The 22,919-nt window shown below is 48.5% G+C and overlaps 1 long non-coding RNA gene across 12 annotated transcripts in view; it reads left to right on the top strand.

Annotated features, from left to right (window-relative positions):
- LOC135970553 (uncharacterized) overlaps nt 1-22,919 on the top strand; it is a 93,447-nt gene that overhangs the window by 28,285 nt on the left and 42,243 nt on the right. For 6 of the 12 annotated variants that reach the window (XR_010586282.1, XR_010586283.1, XR_010586287.1 and 3 more), the window contains one exon: nt 799-1,013. This is a non-coding gene — a long non-coding RNA (uncharacterized lncRNA). Of the gene's footprint in view, nt 1-798; nt 1,014-8,156; nt 8,247-8,358; nt 9,864-10,328; nt 11,482-12,996; nt 14,522-22,919 lie in introns of those variants that run through there. The other 6 variants (XR_012433533.1, XR_012433532.1, XR_012433531.1 and 3 more) reach the window with 6 other exon arrangements.

A 22,919-nucleotide genomic window follows, 5' to 3' on the forward strand; every position in this document is an offset into this window, starting at 1 on the left:
GGGTGGGTGCACCACGGGGCAGTGGGTGAGCCTGTATATACTGCTATGCAATGGGAAGCATTACTTGAATCACCCACAAAGTCCAACAGTGAGGACCTGGCAGATGTAGACCAATGAACACTAAAGGACTGGGACCAGCAGGGATGAGGATGAGGCAGAATTTCCCAAAGGGAATGGAGACCCTGCCAGGAGGAAAAGAGGCTCCTGTGGAGGCTCTGGAGCGCTTGAGAATTTTTGAAAATGACTTCTTTGATCGGGCTACAAAACTCAAACCTGGGGGGAAAGAGGTTGACTGCGGCTGCAATTTTATCAAAAGAATTATGTGGAAAAATGAGAACTTGATTCATTCTTTGATTAAGAATTAGGGCACAGGCCGGGCGTGGTGGCTCACGCCTGAATTCCAGCACTTTGGGAGGCTGAGGCGGGCAGAGCATGAGATCAAGAGATGGAGACCATCCCGGCCAACATGGTAAAACCCCGTCTCTATTAAAAGTACAAAAATTAGCTGTGCATGATGGCGTGTGCCTGTAGTCCCAGCTATTTGGGAGGCTGAGGCAGGAGAATCACTTGAACCTGGGAGGCAGAGATTACAGTGAGCCAAGATCATGCCACTGCACTCTAGCCCAGCGACAGAGTGAGACTCTGTCTCAAAAAAAAAAAAAAAGAATTAGGACACATTTGTTTGCCACTATAACCTAAATGTTTTTGAGTAGGAGAGAAAAACTTATTTTCACCAATTTAATTTAATCTTTTTTGATAAAGTTCTAGTTAAGCTTTTTTCTTTTCTTTTCTTTTCAGAAGAGGTGGTATGTGGCTGAGAGCAGGCGCCTTGGTCTCAGGGTGACCTGATCCAGTCCTGGTGACGCCGATTTCTACACAAGCAACCTTTCTGTGCCTCCGTGTCCTCATCTGCAAAACGGGGATGGTGATTCAGTAGTGCCTACTTTTTGGAGAGTAAATGATTTAATACCACGGAGTGCTGGGAACAGCGTCTGGCCTAAAGTGAGTCCAAGGTAAATGTTTGTTAACTAAATCACAAAGCATTTGTTGTGAAACTTTGGTACTCAATTTAATTGAATTTACCTTGAATGGGCTTTTTAGTTGTATGGGTTGCCCTGAGATAACAATGGCCTTGTTTCATTACACGTGGTCCTGGCTGGGAAGAAAAGGCACCACGGTGGGATGAGAGGGCCTTTGGGGGTCCTGACATGGGCCAGGAGGTGATGGGGACACAGGAGAATCCCCCAAGGAGGTGACATTCATCTAAGACCTGACAGGTGACAAGGCTCCTGGAGGTAACTGGGTGAGGATCAGGGTGGGGGTGGGGGAACATTCCAGGAGGAAGGGCCAGCATGTGCCAAGGCCCTGAGGTTCTGGGAAGCCTGATTTGTCCAAGGCCAGCAGAGAGGCCAGTGTGGCCATGACTGAGTGGACACAGTGATGAGTGGTGGGAGGTGGGATTGGAGGGGATCAGGGATCTGTGGGAGTTTGGACGCCATCCTGAGGGCCAAGGGCAGCCTCTGTGGTGTGATGGGTGATGGGTCCTATCTTTCCCTTTGGACATCCCCACGGGAAGGCCTCCTTGAGTAGGGCTGATCCTTTCCTCCTCATTCCCACTGTGGCCTGTTTCACAGGTAACAACCTGGGTGGGAGGGGAGACCTCTGTTTTAGGGCTTTGGTCACATCTCAGGAGAAAATCTGAGAAGACTGATTTTCAGGAAATGCTTGGCTGGGAACTTTGCCATGGGAAACGGGGGTCTGAGAGCCAGGTCAACAATGTGGTCTTGTACTCGCGACTGAACCAGAGGCAGGGCAGCCAGGAGAAGCCCCAGGACTCGCCTGAGATACACGGGCCTATGCAGGGACCCGTCAAGGAGTCAGAATGCAGGCGTCTGGCTTTGGGAGCATCCAGCGAGAAGCAGCCCCAGCCAGGAAGTGCAGATTTTACTGGAGCTGTAGGTTTTCATGAGGAACCTGGGGGTCACTCAGGCATCTCTCTGCAAATAGCTGCCTGCCCATGGTGAACATCCGGTGGCAGGGTCCTGGGGCTTCTCCTGGCTGCCCTGCCTCCAGTTCAGTACCAAGAACAGGATGGTGTCACTGACTTTGCTCTCATACCCCCGCTTCCCACAATAGAGTTTCCAGCCTGCGTGCAAAGTGCTAATAACCACACTGTTGAAATTCCTCAGGGGTGAGCACAAGTCTCTCTGTTTCATCTGTGCCTATCGTGGATGCATTAACTATTTCATGAAGTAACACAAGTAGCATTTAGAGTAAAACAATTAACTAAAAACAGGTGAAACAGTGAAATTCAATGACAAGGATGCTCAAGAATAATTAAGAGGCCAACACAGGACTTCATTTCAAGGAGATTGTCACTCCTAAGCCTGTTGCTTTTCCCTGCACGGCCCAGGCAAGACCAGATTTTCCAGCAGGAAGACCAGGTTGTCTTAATTAAATCTTATTTGTCAAGAAGGCAAGAGGTATTTGTGTTTCCTTGGGCTCCCATTGTTATAAACATTGCGACGTTTTTTCTGAAAAACCTTCTTTTCTGCTCTGAGGAGCTGATTGTTGCTGTTTTTCTCTCTTCCATTGTGAGGAGGAAATGCTACACGTTCTTTGTCAGGTAATCAATTATCCTCCTTAAAGGATCCCTGAAGTCGTCATCTGAAAATTATGGCTGTGAAAAATAATAAAATGCCCACTGTAACTTAATTGTTGCATGTCAGAGTGAGTTTCTCTCCCGCAGAGTCATAGAGCCTGTAAATCGCCTATGGTAATGACCTCTGGTTCCAAATGCAGTCACTGGTCTCTGCAAAGACAGACACTGTCTGTCACTTCTGCGGTGTCACTGTTGACACTGTGTCTCTTTTAGCTTCTAGGAAGTCCCGTAACGATCTTGCAGTTAGCAATGCATCCTTCCCTCTCTTCCAACTCCAATTGCTCTAATTTATGTCCCTTGACAACACTCACACTAAGCACACCATGTGTACCACTGTGTGGGGAAGGAAGTTCTCAGGTTCAAAATCTCAGGCAGATAAACAACACAACTTCAAGTTCACGGACATCCTAAGCAATCAACATCAACTACCCCACCAAGAAAGCAAGACCTTTTTATTGTTGGCAAGTAGCAGGTAATTGATGAGCTTGTCAGCATGATCTGTGGTCCCTGATCTGTATCAATATGAAATAAGAAACCATTTAAGAGGCGTTAGGAAAACATGGCAGGCCCCCCTCCTCCTCCTCCTACCATTTGACATTGACTTATTCACGTATGAAATTGACTCTTTGTGATGGTGAAGTGTTAAAGACCCTGTGTAGTCAAATTACTATCATGGAACCAGCGAGTGAAAACAGGTTACTAAATGTCCCTGGTTCCTCTTCATTCAAACAGGTAGAAGAAAACAAACAGAAGGCTTAGATGCAAATGTGCATTGATGCCCAGTTGTTCACGAGAAATGATATATACCAAGAAAGGGAAAGCTGGGTGGTGCCCAAGATAATTCAGGTTAAAAAGGCTTTTATCAGAAGATCAAAGACATCCAGGCACAGCTTGAAGATGCAGCCATAGTCGATCCATCATGTCTTCTTGTGAATGAACCTCAATTTTCATGCCAACACAGAGACACACTAAGTGTCCCTGTGACATTCAGTGGAAATACTGAAGCATCATTGAAATTCCTTGAGGCAAGGTTCACTTGTTCAGGTCCCAAGATCTTTTCTGAGAGCTGGACAGAAAAGGTCCAGCTCCTTCACTGGGCTTCAGTTCCCTTATTTAAAACTACACATTCCTTTGAACATTCCTTGTTTGTTGCCCAATGCGAGATAATGGAGAGGTGGTAGAAAAGTTGAACCTGTTTCTTCTGATGTTCCCAGAAGAAAAATCTTGATCTCAGGGCATCCTAAGAAGTGTCCTGGGGAGAATGTCCTTGATGTTATGAATGTATTGGGTAGGAATCACAGCCTCTAATGGAAAGTCAAACTTTCAGACTCATCAAAAGTTCCAAAAAGAGGGCTCTGAAGTGCATGTGGGATCTTCATATGTCTTTTTGCAAGTACATTATTCATTCATTCCCAAGGCATTTGGCCATTCCACTGTAATTCACAGTTAGTTGGTTAATTGCTGCTGTAGACCCCAACATTCAGATATCCTTCTTCTTTGCAAGCAGAGCCCTGATTTTGCTCAGATATTGGGAAGCAATGTGCTCTCTAACACCAGGGAGTGGATTACCATTGGTCTGAGCCCATGGTGGCAATCTCATTTACTTTTAGTGATTGGCTTGTTGGGGGACATGTGAGTCAAGGCTAGTCAATGAGATATAATTTGGGAGTCTTTTGGTAGGGCCTTCTGGGCTCTCTAATTTAAGGGGATCCTCTGGATTCTCTAATTTAAGGGAATCTCTTTTCTATCTTCTTTATTCTGGTCATGACTCTGAGTGGATGTCATGGCAGGTGAGATGGCAACCGTCTTGTCTCTATGAGGGCACAAGGCAGAGGAGAAAGCTGCCGCACAGAGGACAGGAGAGCAGAGCTACGGGGCATCAGCAGCAAGTGGCTAAGGTGACCAGCAGGGGACTTGTCGATGTGTGGCTCTCAGACTTTTCCTTATTGCTGTAAGCATTTTACTCTGAGAAGGACCAGCTCTTCCCACACTCCACTACTTCATCTATAAGCCGAGAGGTGCCTGGGAGTCCCTTGGCCTCCACATGAAGCCACCCCTTCCCTGGCCCACACCTCAATTGACAGGGAGTGATAGGAAGCCCCACAATGCTGCATGAGCCTGGAAAGACCCTCACATTTCTGCCCCTAAATACACACCTTCCTTAGCACATTTCACCCTGAGAGCATGGAGTTAATCGTGGGATGCCTTCTATCCCTGTTGAAGTCCATCTTCTCCTGGATCCCAGGGCTCCTGGGTCATCCTTTATCTCCTGGACTCTCAGCCCCACATGACCCAGTGGGAAATGAGGCCAAAGTTCTATTTCTCTGGCCCTTCCTGCCCTGTTTCTGTGTCAGTTTCCTTTACAGCATTGTCACCGTCTGACTCAGTCTTTCCCAGGGATACTGGAGGAGATCATCTTAGCCCAGACCTCCTCACCCAGAGCCGAAGGTCAACCACAAGAGTCAGTGCCTTTGGGGTAGATGCAGTCCCAAGGGTCCAGGGTGGGGAAACAGGAAGCGAGGTGAGGAGGTTGGGAAGTGATGACTGAGCTGGTGACAGCCTCCCAGAGACCCAGCTGGTCACCAGGTCACATAGACCATCTCCAGACAAGGTGTGCAGAAACGCCCCATATGAGGATGGTTGGGAGGGGCCATTTATAGCTAATCTCTCTTTTCTCCTCTCCCTCAAGGGTCCAGGTTTGCTCTTCAGGGAGTCATCTCTTTCTTAACACCATCACCCATTCCCTTGGCGGCTGCTGGGGAAGCCAGATCCCACGCTCATCTTTGTGGCACCTTAGCTGAATCCAGAATTGGTGGAGGATCCAGAATCTTGGGGAGTTGGTCTCAGGACATGTGTGGTGTAAGGCCTGAAATTGAGGTGCAATGTTAAGTATGGCCTTGATGTCTTTGAGCTTCACAGGGTTGCAGAGGCCTAACCACTAGTTTCCTTCCCTCACTGATACGCCCCCAGCTAGTTCCCTTCCCTCACCGATATGCCCCCAGCTCAGTGGGAAAGGCTCCTACCTGGCAGGTTCCCTGTCGACTGGAGCAGCCGCATTCTACCTGGTCCTCAGCTTAACTGCCTTCGCCTCCCTGCCCACAGGAACCAGGGGCACCTCACCCCCTGTTACTTCAAGGTTTGCTTCCCCCAGCCCCTCCTGTTCTCTCTGTTCCTAGGCGCACCTCCTGTGCCTCTGCAGGGTGCGTGTTGTCCTCCCCTGTGGGCTGTGAGTGTTTGTGACTGACCTGCTGCCCATCTCATCTGTCCAGCACTGGGTGTCGTGTGCTCGGCCATCTCATACTATTTAGGGTGAGGATGCCTCCCTCACCCACAGGGTGAGCAGGAGGCAGTTGGAACACAGTGGCATCCTGTGGACCTGCACTGAGTCAGTTCCTGCAGTAGAAGTTGGGGAAACCTGAGGTGACGCGCTGCACGGGTCTTATACACAGCCCGGATGGTTTGCATCTTACTTGCTTGCCAGTTTCTCTCTAGTGGAAAATATATTTCTTAAGGGCATAAATTTGAGGCTGCGTTTTTCTGCTGCCACAACTGAAGTACCTGTAAGATTTCTGGCACATAGTAAGCCTTCAGTAAGTATCTATGGAATGAATAAATAAATAAACCAATGCATTCACTAAATAACCCTGGGTGGGAAAGAATGAAGATGTGATTATTAAGGCTAGGTGTATTAGGGCTCTCTAGAGAAACAGAACAGATAGGCTGGGTGTGGTGGCGCATGCCTGTAAACCCAGCACTTAGGGAGGCCAAGGTGGGTGGATCGCTTGAGGTTAGGAGTTTGAGACCAGCCTGGCTAATATGGTGAAACCCTGTCTCTACTAAAAATACAAAAATTAGCCAGGTGTGGTGGCACATGCTTGTAATCCCAGCAACCCAGGAGGCTGAGGCAGGAGAATGGCTTGAACCCAGAAGGCAGAGGTTGCAGTGAGCCAAGATTGTGCCATTGCACTCCAGTCTGGGTGACACAGTGAGACTCTCTCTCAAAAAAAAAGAAAAAGAAAAAAAGCCAGGTGCTGTGGTTCATGCCTGTAATCCTAGCACTTCGGGAGGTCGAGGTGTGGATCATGAGGTCAAGAGATTGAGACCATCTTGGCCAACATGGTGAAACCCTGTCTGTAGTAAAAATACAAAAATTAGCTGGACTTGGTGGCACAAGCCTGTAGTCCCAGATACTCAGGAGGCTGAGACAGAAGAATTGCTTGAACTTGGGAGGTGGACGTTGCAATGAGCTGCGATCACGCCACTGCACTCCAGCCTGGCAACAGAGTAAGACTCCATCTCCAAAAAAAAAAGAAAAAGAAAAAGAAACAGAACAGATGTCTATATCTATATCTATATTTATTATGAGAATGAGCCTATGTGATTATGGAGGCTGAGAAGTCTTGTGACTTCCCAGCTGCAATATGGAAAAACCAGGAAGGCTGGTGGTAGAATTCACTCCAAGTCCCAAGGTCTGAGAACCAGGAGAACCAGAAGCACTCGTGTCTGAGGTCAGGATAAGGTGGATGTCCCAGCTTAAACAGAGTGTGAATTGGCCTTTCCTCTACTAGTTTGTTCTATTGTTTTATCCAGGCCCTGGATGAATGGAAGGATGAATGGAGGGGTATCAATCCACACTGGCGAGGGTGGAGCTTCCCTACTCAGTCTACTGATTCAAATGCTCATCTCTTCCAAAAACATCCTCACAGAACTACCTAGCATAATGTTTTACCAGCTATCTGGGCATCCTGTAGTCTATTCATGTTGACATATAAAATTAACCACTACACTAGGTTATGTGGGAAAAGTTGTCAATATTTCATTCCTTTTTTATGATCTTGAGGAAGACAATGTGGAGGGAGAACCTTCAGGTCTTCAGGGAACCACAGCTTCTCCCCACTCTCTGTTTCTCCCCAAAGTGGTGATGGAGTGGACAGGTGGATGGTGACAATCTTTCTCCTTCCTCCTCTCCCTGTCCCTGCACTAACCCCAGCCTCCTCCCTCTGTCATGGGAACCAACTTTCATGGCTGCAGCCTTGGGTCCAACACTTTAGCCCATTGCATTTCTTCCAACACTTAAGGTCAACGTTTTAGGGTAGGAATGAGTATGCAGTGCACCTGCCTGCTCTTCTGTGAGCTTTGGAGTAGCCTGAAAGAAGTGGGAGCCTCTCTGCTGAGCACATTTTCCATGCGGGGCAGCAAATTCTTCCTTAAAAGGGGATCGGTGCAGCACATCTCCACGTCTGCCACTGACTGGAGATGGTCCCCAGGAAGCTGAGGTCATGCAGAGGCTCGACCACCAACCAGCTGTGTGTGAACACATCAGAACACTTTGCAATGTGTCTCTGGTCTATCAAATGGAGAGAACACTGAATTTCATTGATTCTAAGACGCACCTTTTTCTCATGTTAATATCTCTCTAGTCTGGTTATGTCACATAATTGATGGGATCTGATCACGTGTCAGAATTTAATTGTCAATGTGTTTTCTTTCTCAGTGGTACACAGTACAATGATGCATCATGCAGTCAATCTGGTCTTAGATGTGTGACCTGCAGGATCACTCCCATTGGCCAACCATTATGAAGGTCAGATGAAGCAACAGGGTGTGACAGGCCTTTGCAAATTATAAAATGCCCCACAGTCACTCATCCAGGCTCTACCTGGGGCAAATTCCTTAATAGCATTTTTCCTCCCCAGGTCTCATGTGCCTCATCCTTTCCCAAGTACGATGGACTGGACATGATGTTGATATTTGCTCTACTGGGTGATGGGTGGAGGTGATGTCTCCAGAAACCCAGGACCCAGGAGCACCACCAGGCCTCTGTGAACAGAGTTCAGATGCAACGGAGACAAAGCCCCTGGGTGAGATGGTCCCAGGCCTCCTTCCAGATCTGACATTCTAGGGCCCAGGAATGGTATTTCTCTGAGGTCTTGAGGGAGAGAGGCTGGTGAGGCTGGCACTGCACACTGCAAGCCACACTAATGCCCAGCCCCAAGCTCACTGCTCTGGGAGGTCTGCAGCAAGGGACACATCCTCACAGCTGCCGGCCTCTGTGTGGCTCATCAGGGCATGAGGGAAAGACCCCGTAGAGCCCAGCCGGAGGCATGATTGTCTTAAGGCAGGAGGCTGCTGCAGAAAGAATGGAAATCTCGGAGACGCCATGTCTAAGAAATGTCAGCAGCGAGAAGTGTATGTGCTGGCCGTGTCTGCACAGGGCAAATGGCAGCAAGTGCTGTGGTCCTGATATAGTCTTACAGGGAATCTAAAGGATGGGCCACAGGAGAATGGGAAGCCCAGCTGGGCGCCCGGGGCCAGCTGTGTCCACAAGACTCACTGTTCTGAGCTCTGGGCATCGAGTACAGTGCTGGAGCCACCACGGAGACCAAACCTGTGCAGATGACCCATCAGGGTCATCTGGAGGCATTTGCACCCATCAGCCTTAACTGCTAGCTTGCCACTCTCAGAACCTGTAGCTTTCACATTTCCTAAGTAAAAAATCACTTTTGTCATAAAAGAAATAAATATTCATTGTAAAAGCAAATAATCCCGAGTACTGCCTTGCCACATGTCACCTGGAGTTTAGATGCTGAAAGGTGGCGGCGTGGACCTGCCTGTCACATGCGGAGATCCGTCAAGATTCTGCCCACACCTGCTCTATGAAGAGCTGAGCCATGAGCCCAGCATTCAAGGCTCCCTGTGTTCCCGGCCCAAGTGACAGATAGGGGGACAGAAATCATTTCCTGCTGCCGTGATCCACTTCCCCTCCCTGATGCTGCCTGACTTATTTTTGGGAATTCCCCTCCCATGTGGGACAGTTGCAGGAGGAGGGGATTGCTGGTAACGTTTCCCTAGGGAAGCTGAGGGCGCAACCCTGTCTCCCGATGCGGGTTTCCTGAGGGATGAGCCCTGGCCTAAGTGACCCCTCACGTGCGCTTTCCTGGGACTTTGAGTTTTGAGCAAGTGAGGGAAAGAAGCGGGGGGGGGATCCCTTGTCCCAGGGGTAGCATCCTGACCGTCCAGTTCTGGGTGGGGGCTGTCTCTTGGTGGATTCTGTGGTTCCTTCCACTGTTCCCCACCCTCCTCTACTCTGGGAGGCTGGAGACCCTCCTGATGGAGCCTTTTCTCCTCACACTTTTCAGGCGCATCCTTGTTACTTATGGCCGAGACCCTTGACTGCACTGCAGTTAGCCCAGCCCTCCAGGTGAGGACAACTTTGGATTCCCATGCTCCTGCTGCCAGAAGATGTGAGACCCCTCCCATGCCAGCTCTTATAGGATCCCTCCTCTGAATCTCTGGAATCTTCCCTCTGGGAGAAAACGAGGGGTCTCAGTGAGGTGACCTTTGGTCTTGCCTGGAAACAGCCACTCAGGGCAGCTGCAGGGGAGGATGGGAACCTGGGACCAAGACACGGGCCATCTAAAGGAAGTCAGTGGTGGGAGGTGGGTCCAGGCTCAGAAGGGCAGAACCAGACCTGGGAAGCCATCAAGAAATGTGGCTGTCACTCTGCCCCTCTCCTCGGAGCCTCTCACGTGCTCCCTGGCCAGTTACTTCATTCTTTTCTTCTTTTTGCCTCCCTGATGACGTGGCTGAAAATCGCAGCCCCCATGGTCCCCAGATGTGCATTTCTTTAGTTCAGTGCCTTAAAGAGATTCTGATTGGCCCCTAGGTCGGAGGACTCTACCCCTTCCAGTCTGCTGTGGACAGGAGTCAGGTCACAGAGGGCAGCTGCAGGCCACGCCTGGGAGTGTGAGGAGGCTGTTGTCTGAGAAGGATGTAAGGGCTGGGCATGTGTTCCCAAAGCCATCCCTCGAGAGACCTGGGATTGTGCCCCTTGCTGGGGAGGATGATGGGCCAGCGACGTTCAGAACTTCCACCCGAAATGGCTGAACGAATTAACTCACCCCCATATGGGGGAAATCTACAAACTACTTTTTAATGAATGGCCTCTTCAGAAACTGCTCTAGGGGAAAAGATGACTCTGGTTCTTACAGCCAAAGTCTGTTTCCCTTTGTACAAAGACTGATTTGTAACACTCACCATAAGCCATTCATTTTACTTTCGGGGAATGAACTCCAGAAGAAGTTCTCTTTCGCAAGCCTATCAAATAATAGGTGATTTTGAGCAAGAGCTTTCATAAGCAGTGTGTCAGGCTAACCCACAGTAATGTGAGACATTTAGAAAATAATTTGATTCTCTCTCTTACTTCTGCCGCCCCAGCGAATGGCATGACTGTGAAAAGTGTGACGGGGATGATGACTTCAGAGGCAAGGTTCCCTCTTCCCGGAGAGAAGCCACGCAGTCTGACTTCTCCCAATCAGACCGCATTTTTTATTTTCTTGCTCTCCTTTTATACTGAGGCACTTTGTTTCTTCATTTCATTTTGATTTTTGAGATATAAATCAAAATTCACATACAACTCACACTTTAACAGTATAAAATTCAGTATTTTTTAGTATTCAAAAGGTAATGCAACCCTCACCAATATCCAGTCCCAGAACATTGTCACTGCGGAAAAGAAACCCTGTACCCATTAGCAGTCCTTCCCCAACTGTCCTAGGGAATTACTGATTTATTTTCTGTCTCTATGGCTTGGCTATTGTGGACATTTCATAAATGGGACCATATACTATGTGATCTTTTGTGTCTGGCTTTTTTCACTTGTTATAATGTTCTCAAGGTTCATTCACACTGTAGCATGAATCAGCATTTCATTCCTTTTTATGGCTGAATAGCATTCCATTGCATGGATAACTCTTTTGTTTTTGTTTTGTTTTGTTTTTTTTTGATATAGAGCCTTGTTCTGTCACCCAGGCTGGAGTACAGTGGCATAATCTCAGCTCACTGCAACCTCCACCTCCTGGGTTCAAATGATTTTCATGCCTCAGCCCCCTGAGTAGCTAGGATCACAGGCATATGCCACTACACACTGCTGATTTTTTTATTTTTAGTAGAGACGGGTTTTCACCATGTCACCTAGGTTGGTCTCGAACTCCTGGCATCAAGTGATCTGCCCCACCTCAGCCTCCCAAAATGCTGGGATTACAGGCATGAGCCACCACTCCCAGCCTACTCTTTTGGTTTTAAGTGAGAAGCAATTCAAATTACCTTAAACAAACAAACAAACAAAAGAATGTTAGGCCTCACATCACTGAAGAGTCCAGAGGTGTGGCTGGCAGATACCAAAACGATTCCCAATGACCCTCTTCCTTATAAAGCCTCTTCCCCTTGAGTGTGGGTGGAGTGGGAGCTTGTGAATAGGCTACTACTCCTGTGACATCATATGACACTGGGGATTGTGCAGATCTAATTAAGGCTATTAGTTGACTGACTTTGAGGTAATCAGAAGGCAGATTAGCAAGTGAACCTGACCTAATCACGCTAGCTGTTTAATTCTGGGCCTAGAGATCGGAGATAGAAGTTAGGAATTCAAATCACAAGAGTTATTCAAAATGCCATTGGCTTAAAAATGGGGGAGTGACCTGGCGTGGTGGCTCAAGCCTGTAATCCCAGCACTTTGGGAGGCTGAGGCAGGCAGATCACAGGTCAAAAGATCAAGACCATCCTGGCCAAAATGGTGAAACCCTGTCTCTACTAAAAACACAAAAATTAGCTAGGCATGGTGGCATGAGCCTGTAATCTCAGCTACTCAGAACGCTAAGGCAGGAGAGTTGCTCGAACCCAAGAGGCAGAGATTGCAATGAGCCGAGATCACGCCACTGCACTCCAGCCTGGCAACAAAGTGAGACTTTGTCTCAAAAAAAAAAAAAAAACAAAAACTGGAGGGGCCTGAATGCCAAAGACTCAGGAGGCTTCTAGGAGCCGAGAGTGGTTCCTGGTGGACATCTGGCCCGAAGATGGGAGTTTGGGAACCTTAGCTTTTCATGTTTTGTTTTGTTTCTCTGCACTCTCATGTTTACTGCAGCAGTATTCACAAGAGCCAAAATATGGAATCAACCTAAGTGCCTGTCAGTGGGTGAATGGGTTTTAAAAAGTCTTATACACACAATGGGTTATTATTCAGCCATAAAGAAGAATGATGTCATGTCATTTGCGGCAACATGGATGGAGCTACGGGCCATCATTTTAAGTGAAATAAGCCAAGCACAGAAAGACAAATATCACATGTTCTCACTCCCACGTGGGAGCCACAAAGGTGGATCTCATAAAAATAGAAAGTAGATTGGTGTCTACCAGAGGCTGGAAAGGGTAGGGGGTAGGGGCATGAAAGGAAGTTGATTGATGGGTATGAATGCATAGTCATATAGAAGAAATATTTAGTATTGTATAGATCAGTAGGGTAACTACGCTTTACAATAATCTATCGTACATTTCAGAATACCTGGAAGGAAGAGCTTTTGTCTTGTAACCAAATGGAATTAAATTGTGTCAACAACAGGAACTAGCTTGGAAGCAGATTTTGCCCCTGAGTCAATAAGAACTCAACATCTTGATCTCAGCCTTGTGGGACTCTGAGCAGAACCCAGTACTGGTGGGCCAAACTTCTCATCTACAGAATTATGAGCTAATAAATAGGTGCAGTTTTGAGCCACTAAGTGCATGGTAATTTGACACAAGAATAGAAAACTAACACAAAAGGCCAGCTGCCTTCAGGTACTGCTCCATCCGGGTGCTCAGATGACATTGCGAGGTCTCCCTGTCTCTGTGACTCTCCAGGCTCGTTTGTTTAGTTGGTGCATTTGGAGGATGGCCCTCTCCTTGTGATGATGCCTCCAGGAGCCCCTCTTCCTTCTCCCAGCTTCCCTATCCCAGGGGAAAGGGAGCCTCTTTTACCATTCATAAAACAGCCCTTGGATCGAATTTCATTTGAAGGGTGATTCTCATGAGCTCCTCCCTGAACCAACTGCTTCAGCCAAGGCTGAACCCTGCACTGAACGAGCAGGGCTGGGTCCACCCCACCCACGGATGGAGAGCTGGGGAGGTGTGGCTTTTCCAAAGAGGACTCAGGACCCAGAAAAAGCAGCAGGTGCTGGGTGGGAACACCAGGGGTGTCCCCCACATTCATGCATCTGTCTCTCCTGCAACTCATGGGGCACAGCCTGTGCCACCCCCTCTGTCCTGGAAGACTCAGTGCCCATCCTCCATAACTCCAGGATGGAGCTGGCCCTCCCAGAGCCCTCACCATGGGTTGTGGAGCATGGCGTGTTGAAGGGACAATGATTCAAGTCCTGATTAGACATCTGGTTGGAGCCCTTACACTGGATATCTCCTCGTCCTCGTCAGCCGTGGCTGACTCTTCCTTGTCATTCCTGACATGGTGGAAGGAAAATTTTTGGAGCATCTGGGAAGGGTCTGGTGAAATGGCTCTACTCTAGACTTTTTGAAAAACTAAAAAATCTCTTTAGGGTCTTAGAGACCCATGAAAGGGAATGACTTCAGTGTAACTGGATGAAGACAAACTTAGGGACTTCGTTGCCCCTGCAGAGCTGGGTCTCGGAGCTTTCATGGAGTGCACAGGTGAATATGCAGGCTCTGGAGTCAGACCTCATGGGCTCAGGTCCCAGCTCTGCCTCTTACAGCTCTGCAATCTTGTCTAAGTTACTTTGGCTGTGCCTCAGTTTCTTCATCTGTAAAATGGATCAGATAATAATGCCCACCTCAAAGTGTGGGTGTGAGGATGAAATGAGCTAGCATGTGCTTAGTATGGCACATAGTGAGTGCCTGCTGAATGTGACTAGCCACTAATACTATCTGAGTGTGCATTTCCCCTGAGATATTTAATATTTATGTCCATTTCAAAGATCAGGAGACTGTGACCAAATGTTCAGTACTTCTGGAAAATACTTCCATTTATGCTGTCTCCAAACTGGCAGCATTAGGAATAAAAGAGGAGATAAATTAGATCGTCCATGATGATTTGCTCTGAACGCCCTCCTCAAGAGCTCTTTACAGCATCACCTCCTAATGTACAGTGAAAATGTGCTTGGTTGTGTCCTAGCCAAGCCTAGGTAAACAAGGGAACTAACCTACTAGGTTATCGGTCTAAGCATCTCATAATCTACTAGGTAGGACACAAGATGTTCTATCTGTGCTGTTTCTTTTACTGTTATGTCAACCTTTTCGGTATCACATGCATTTTGTGGATGAGTAAACTGAGGTCCAGAGAAGTTAAGTAATTTGCCCAAGGTCACACAGAAAGTATCAGAGCTAGATTTGAATCTATGATGGTGTGCTTCCAAGGGCCAGATGATTTCAGCTGTACCTCAGTTTTATTTTTTCCCAGAGAAACAAGAGAGAAGCTGAGGGCACCATCTGTGGTGGATTCATGCTGTGGGATCACTGAATAGTGTCTATATTTGTATTAAGGAGTCATTTTGAAAGAACATTTCTAAGGCCCTCCAATCCACGGCCCAGTATTTTACCATCATTTGTCCTCAAATGCATTGGGAACCATGTATTCACTCTACATGGTTTAAGAGGGACCATGGCATTGGCCTTTCCTTGTTTCTCAGAATCCTTATTTCATCTCCTCATTTTGCTCCTTTCTCCACAATGTTCTTTTCAAGACTTTGACCTTGAGCCAGAATTAGGTGATAGGTTACATTGTCAGTGGCTGAATGTCTTAGGTTTTCTAAGGCAGTCCTGCTTGTCAACCTTCTGTTCTCAGCACATTTCTGATCCGGAGACCCATGTTGCCTTGGTTATAGCTGGTGGCTTTGGTGACTGCAGAACCACTGCTCTGGAGCCATTCACTTCACAGGAAGGTTGACTCCACCCTGAGTCCCACAGGCCTCTACTGTACCCACACCCCATTGTGTTGGTGTGGTCAAAGAAGAGAAGGAGAGAGAAGCTTCTGCAGAGATCTCGCAATGCTCCTCACAAGTGTTCTTTTTGTTTTTAGAGACGGAGTTTCTCTTTGTCGCCCAGGCTGGAGTGCAGTGGCATGATCTCGGTTCACTGCAACCTCTACTTCCCAGGTTCAAGCGATTCTCCTGCCTCAGTCACCCAAGTAGCTGGGATTGCAGGTGCCTGCCACCATGCCCAGCTAATTTTTGTAGTTTTAGTGGAGACAGGGTTTTGCCATGTTGACCAGGCTTGTCTTGAACTCTGACCTCAGGTGATCCACCCACCTCGGCCTCCCAAAGTGTTGGGATTACAGGCATGAGCCACTACTCCCGGCCACAAGGGTTCTTGTCTTTGCTTGTCTCTGCTTTTATCTCTGGGGAAATATCACATTCACTTTCCATCTTCGTGGACTTGTACCTGTAATATGACTACAGTCTATGCTTTCTAGAATTTTCTCAAATCCCCCATGAAATGATGTTTTTCATGGCAGAGGTTGTGTCTTCAGTGTATCCTAACAGGGCTTGATCTGGAACCTCACCCAGAGTAAGCGTGGATTTGAAGCACTAGGGTCTTGGAGATCTTGGAGCAGCTTGGTCTTCTTAGCCAGGCCTGTGTGGTGGGGATGCCGAGGGGAGGAATGATTGATGGGAGAGATCGCATAACAGCACAGAACACTCCCCTGGGGCTAAAACAACGTCAGGGTCTGCTGTTGCAGGCTGGCCAGCCTGGTGGGCATATAGATTTGGTGGGAAATTTTTGTCAGAGTTGTTAACCTTTTTCTCTTCTTGTTTTCCCCTTTTCTTTTCTTCCATTTTAAGCAGGGAGGCAGTCTTGTTAATGTCAGAAGTTAGGGTTTGGGGTGATGTGAAAGTTAACATTATTGTTTAGCAGATAGTCAATTCCCTCACTCTGACTATGGGGTAACAAACTCATCCCTGCCCCACTGATGTTGGGCTTGGCCGAGTGACTTGCTTTGGCCAAAAGAATATGAATGTGTGAGCTGTGAGCAGAGGCACTGAGTGCACTGCCACAAGAAGCGTGTGTCCTGCGGAGCTGCTGACCCTTGTGCCCGGGTCTAGAAAAAGTCATGTATTGCGAATCCAAGCCCAACCTGTAGCCTGGAGCAGAGCTACCCTTAGATCACCCCAGATCATCCAAACCTTAGTCACCCTGCAGACTCTCAGAGTGAGAACAGAAGTTCATGTTATAAGCCATTGAGTTTGGGCAACGGTTTGTTATGCCCCACCATTGTGACAACAGAAGACTGATATAGGTGGCGTCTGCTGGGAGGAACTAGGTGGCAACGGCAAGTGAGTCAAAGAAGGCCAAAGTTATTGGCTTTTGCAAAACCCTGAACCAGTGAGGAGATTTTCCCAAGTGTCCAGGAGGGTGGGAGCCTTTGACCAGCAGCTAGGTAGGCCGAGGAGCTTTATGCAGAGCTTCGCAGCCTTACTAAAGTCTGTGTTTGGACAGTGGTGGAGACTTGTGTTGCATTCCCAAGAGTGTCAGGAGGTATTGCCAGTCTTGGGCCTGAGATGGAACAGCCTCTACCGCCCGAGGAACCCCTGTTTGTGAGGGATTGGTCTAAGCATCTCCTATGGCCTTACTGTACCTTATGAGCAGGTGAGTGCTGTCACTGGACAGATGAGGAAACTGAAGCGTAGAGTGTTTAATCACTGCTCAGTGTCACACAAGGGGTAGGTGGCAACATGTGGTATGGAGTCTAGGCAGTCCGCTTCTGGAAGCTGTGCTCATCATGCTACACTGCCTGCCCCAGCGCACCTGAGGGACTGCAAGGGCTGGGTGGAACACAGGCATCTCAAGATAACCAGGAACCGAGAGCAGAAGGCTTGGCTTGGCTTCCCTTATTCCCAACGTTAGCCTAGGCAAGGCCTGCAACATGGACCTCCTCTCAGGTTGGGAGAGGAAGACTGGCTGAGATGGCATTTCCTAGCAGCCCAGGGGGGCGGAGACTGCAGTCACAATGAGGTGGACTTAAAGAAAAGTAAGAGGCACAGCATTTCTTACCCACCAGACTCTGCACAGATGTTCACCCTTGCAGCCCGTGGTGTTGGGTGGCAGGCTTGATGCTGCCTACCTGGCACAGGCTGCATTTCTGATGGACTCAGGGACCACAGGCTCTAGGCCCCTGCAGGAACCTTCGACATCACTGGCCACAAAGAAAGGGACTCCCAGAGGTCAAATGCAGGAGGCCTTGGCCTGGAGCCAGGGCTGGGGTCAGACCTGGAACTGCAGAAGGGAACACGTCCTGAGCTTGCTGCTGACTCTGGGGAGGGGGCACAGCTGGCCACGGAGCTGCCCTGAAGCCATAGGAGGTGGGGGGACCACGTGGCTGGAGCACAAGATACACATTTTCTGAGAACATTTTTTCCCCAATGCACTCCCTTTGCTTCGTTTTTAGACACCACACTTAAATCATGTATAGATCTGAAATTGAAAGGGAATGTGAGTTTTCCAGGTTTACCAAAGGGGACCTGGGTTAGCAGTAGTGGTGAGGGGGCCTGGCCTTGTATGAGTGATGGCCTTGTATGAGTGATGGTGAGAAAAGGTGATGGTGAACTCAGCTTCCCTCCTGTAGCATTTCCGGAAGATCATTTCTCAGCCCCCACTGTTGAAGAAGAGTAATAATGAACCAAATTTCCTTTGAAAGTCTTTTGACAACATTTAAACTCCATCAGGCAGCCTCAGGAATATTTTCAAGAAAAAATTCATCTTGAGCTAAAGTTTCTGCCTTACTGAATTCATCTCTTTGGAGGGAGTGGTTGTCCCTGCTGCAGATAATTGTGACTGAATAGCAGGACCTGTGTTCACTGTGAACCATTTCCTCCGAGGGCCTGAAAGATCCCGAGTGTGAATTGCCCGGTTGGGTGTGGGTCTCTCACCCCGTGAGTCCTCCCATGAGGGGCCCCTCCTTCCACCCACTGTCCCCAGCGCCTGTTTGTCTTGAGATCTGAGCTGGGGTGCCCAGTGAGGGGTCATCCCTGCTGTGAGATAAAACCGAGAAGTGACTCCACCCCTACGCAGGGCCCTAGAGGGTGTGTGTGGCTTCAACCATCTGGTCAAGAATAGATTCGACTTGATCATTCAGCCCCAGGGGCATCTCGATGGGGTAATGTAACGGACACAGAAAACCGAGGTTTGGATCTGATGGGATTAAACCCCCAACTGGTGTCCCTGTGTCTTCTTTTTCCTGACACCAGACACCAGGAAGAAACAACTCCAAACACACCCGTCAGTGAACTCCAAAGGGTGAGCTTGGGGCCAGGCGGCCTTTGAAGGCTCCACGTGGGTGTTGAAGTTTAGATTCTTGCAGCAGCAAATCCACTGCTCTGGGCTGGGAATTGGTGCTTGCTAAATGCACAGGTGGTTTTGAGTCATGTTTTCCTTCTTTAGCCAAGTAACACATGCTCCTTACAGAGAGTTAACACGCAAAGAGGCAGGCATGTTTTTAAAGGATAAGTTAAACATTCAACAGGTCCACAGGGACTGGTGAAAGATCTCCTGGCAGCTCAGCCCCTCAGCCTCCCAGTTTCTTCTTGGGGAAGCTAGTGCAGGGCCCCGCGGTGGGGCCAGTTGGTTGGAGGCTATCTCAAGACACCAGGAAGCGATTAGAGGGCCTTAGTCCATTTTAATACCTTTGCTTGGGAGTCACCTGCTTGGACTGGACTCCTGGCAGCACCCAATGAGAAAGGGACAAACCAGACTGTGACTCTGGCCGTTTTCTCCTCTGTGATTGTGACTTCCTTGCTGCAGCCCTTTCTGGCCCATCCACAGAGCACAGACATGTACTTACTGGCTGACATTTCCCCTGCTCCCTGAGCCCGGGTGTGCACCCTGGAGGTGCTCAGAAAGTGTCCTTGGATTGATTTCACAGCCCTCACTTCTCAGAGGAGATGTCATTTCCTGCAGAACTTCATTCGTCTGCTCTGAGCACTCCTCGTCCTGCCCAAGGATGTTCCCACTGGTTTGGCTGAGGGAATGACTCCACTATGCCAACTCTGGGATTCAGGAAAATCAGAGCTACTGGGTGCAGGCTGTGTTGTCCAGCCAGCCCAGGTGTTTGTCCTGAAACACACCTGTGTCCCCGCCGGTTGGTGCAGAGATGCTGTCTGTATCCCAAAGGAGACCCTGCGCTGGCACCCCAAGATACATCAGCACAAGGGGCACAATTGCTGGCCCAGCAGGAACTTGGGGACCCTACACTCAAGCAATGGTCAGCATCCATGATGACTGGTCAGGTGCCAAGTGAACAAGGAGAGGGGCGTGGGCAGACCTGCTGTGGCCTGTCAGTGCTGTGTGTGCGAGTGGCCGGAGAGGGTGTCAGAGCTCTCCCAGGTGTCTTCACAACCAGACTTGGGCCTGCCAGAACCTAATGGCCCCGAGAGTCCCAACCAGATCCCTGAGGGCCAACCCAACATTCTGGAAGTGACCTTCGGTGCCAAATGGGCTCTGGGCAGCTGGGGAAGGGTCATCACCTCAAATGTCCCACTACCTGGCTCCTCCTCTCTCCTCAGGGACCTGAATCTGCCTACTGGGCACAGGTCCTCACACAAAGGCTAGTCCGAGAAAAACAGGACCACATTGCCAGGTGGCCTGTCCTTCCTCTCCCCACAATCTCTGCTCTGATTCCAGAAATGATGTGCTCATGGCCAGAGATGCCAGGCAACAGAGAAAGAGAATCAAGTCAAAACTCACAATCATTCTTCATCCTACCCCCCACACGACGCTACATTTTAAATAACTAAGCTCCTTGATTGCATCTGTAGGGAGGCCTGAGTTCCCGTAACTGAGCTGTCTGTTTTCCTGTTTTCTCTCTTTTTTTTTTTTTTGAGACAGAGTCTCACTTTGTCACCCAGGCTGGAGTGCAGTGGCTTGTTATTGGCTCACTGCAACCTCTACCTTCTGGGTTGAATTAATTCTTGTGCCTCAGCTGTGTGCCACCACGCCCAGCTGATTTTTGTAATTTTAGTAGAGATGGGGTTTCACCATGTTGGCCAGGCTGGTCTCAAACTCCTGACTTCAGGTGATCCACCTGCCTCTGCTGGGATTCCACCAAAGTGCTGGGATTACAGGCATGAGCCACTGCACTCGGCCTTGTCTGTTTTCTCTTAACGAGTGCTTGATGTCAATGGGAGAAGCAATCCTGGCCTGAGCCTCTAAGTCAAAGTGTCTGGGCTCAGCTAGGGCCAGTCAACATGGACCTGGTTATTGTGGTCCTGATGGTAGATTGTGGTCCTGGTTGGCACAGGTAGATCATCACGGTCTCACGTGTAGCTAGTTTATGGAACATCTGAACTGGATATGAGCAGGAAATGACTTCATTTTTCTCCAGCTGCTGCCTTCCAGCAGCTTCTGTGAGGCAGAGGTGGGTTAGGGTGAGCGAGTGAGGCCAAGTCATTCAAATGCAGGGTTGGACTGCGTCTTAGTTGAAATGTTGATAACTTTTCCCATTAGGGATTATTTTTGCATTAAATTTGATTTTTTTTAAAAAAAATCTGCATTCAAATATTTATTTTGATCAATGAATTTTTTGGTGCCCCCTTAAATTTTATGCCTCACTAGCTGCACCCTGACAATCCAGAGATGCACGCCTCTCTCCCCTGCCTCACCCTAGTCCCCATCCTGCTGATAGTTCTCTGGTCTCTGCTGCTTGATGACATCTGGGGAAGTTTCCCTAGGATTTTGGTCACTTTGATTTATAATAATAGACTTGTTAATAATGAATGCAATATGGCTGGATACAGTGGCTCATGTCTGTGATCCCAGCACTTTGGAAGACTGAGGTGGGCAGATCACTTGAGGTCAGGCATTCAAGACCAGCTTGGCCAACATGGTGAAACCCCATCTCTACTGAAAATACAAAAATTAGCTGGACCTGGTGATGGGCCCCTATAATCCCAGCTGCTCAGGAGGCTGAGGCAGGAGGATTGCTTGAACCTGGGAGGAAGAGGTTGCAGTGAGCTGAGATCGCACCACTGCACTCCAGCCTGGGTGACAGAGCAAGACTTTGTCTCAAAAAATAAAAACAAAAGTTAATGGAATAACTTGGGTTGGGTGTTACAAAATTCAGGCCAGGCAAATCTAAACTTTAATCTCACACCCAGTTCCTAGATGACTCCCTTCTCCAACTCAAGTTCAACCTGTTTCAGGGGTCTTTAGTTTGGGGGGTGGGCACCACCTGCTCCCTGCCCCACCTTTGTTCCTGTTTTTTCTCTGCTGGCTCCTCTGGGGTTGGGTGCATTCAGACGTAGGGACAGGCTAAAGGTCTTTGGCTTTTTGGTTCTGTTGAAAAGTGAGTTCCAAATATTAGCCTTCTCTTGTAGGATAGTTTATTTATTTGTTAAAACTATTTATTTAGAACACATCATTTGTGCCAGACACTGTTCCAGGGACTGGGAATAGAGTGATAAATGAGATCAACAAAAATACCTGCCCACGTTAAGCTCCTGTTCTAGGGAAGACAAAAAAGAAAGAAAATACATGTGTACTTAGTACAATAGAAAGTTCCAAGTACTGTGAAGAAAAGTAAAGCAGGCTGGGCTCAGTGACTCATGTCTGTAATCAGCACTTGGGAGGCCAAGAGGGGTGGAATGCTTGAGCCCAGGAGTTCAAGACCAGCCTAGGCAACACAGCAAAACCCCATCTCTACAGAAAAAAAAAAAAAAAAATTAGCTGGGTGTGGTGGCATGCACCTGTGGTCCCATCCACTGGGGAGGCTGAGGTGGGAGGATTGCTTGAGCCAGGGACACAGAGATTGCAGCAAGCCAAGATTGCACCATTGCACTCCAGCCTGGGTGACAGAGCCAGATCGTGTCTAAACAAACAAACAAACAAACAAATAAAAAACAGAAAGCAGAGATGGGGGCAAGAGGCTGGGGATGCAAGGTACCCTGAGCTCCCACAGGTCTCTGTCCCTCTCCTGTCTCACTGGGCACAGGCCACCTGGGGCTTGTAGTTGTTTTGTGCCAACCTAATATCTTGTTCTTCCCAACAGTCGAACGCCAGTTGAGGCTTCTCTGTCCTCCACAGGGAACAGCATTGGCCTAAACCTGCAGACACCAACCATTAATTGCAAAGGGAAGTCAGCTCAGGTGAAACTGCTTGTGAAGAATGATTCCTGTGTAGGGACATAGAAGTTGACATTTCTTACGGTAGTTGATTTAATATTGGGCGTCAATATTTCATTCTCCCTGTAAGAGTGTGACACTGCCACATCCTTGCCAGGGCCTGAGGGAGGGTGGATAGACTTACCCATCCCACAGGTATTGCTTGTGGCTGGGTGACTTTCTTACGCCAATGAGATTTTCATAGACATGGCATAAGCATTAGCCTGGAATGTGTTGGCACTGCCAAGCCTGCCCTCTAATGCTGTTGATTTTTCCCACAAGATGAGCGTGCCCCAGGGAACTGCGGCTCCAACTGCAGGAGGAGA

Source organism: Macaca fascicularis, chromosome 4 (assembly GCF_037993035.2).
Source record: "Macaca fascicularis isolate 582-1 chromosome 4, T2T-MFA8v1.1".
NCBI lineage: Eukaryota > Metazoa > Chordata > Mammalia > Primates > Cercopithecidae > Macaca > Macaca fascicularis.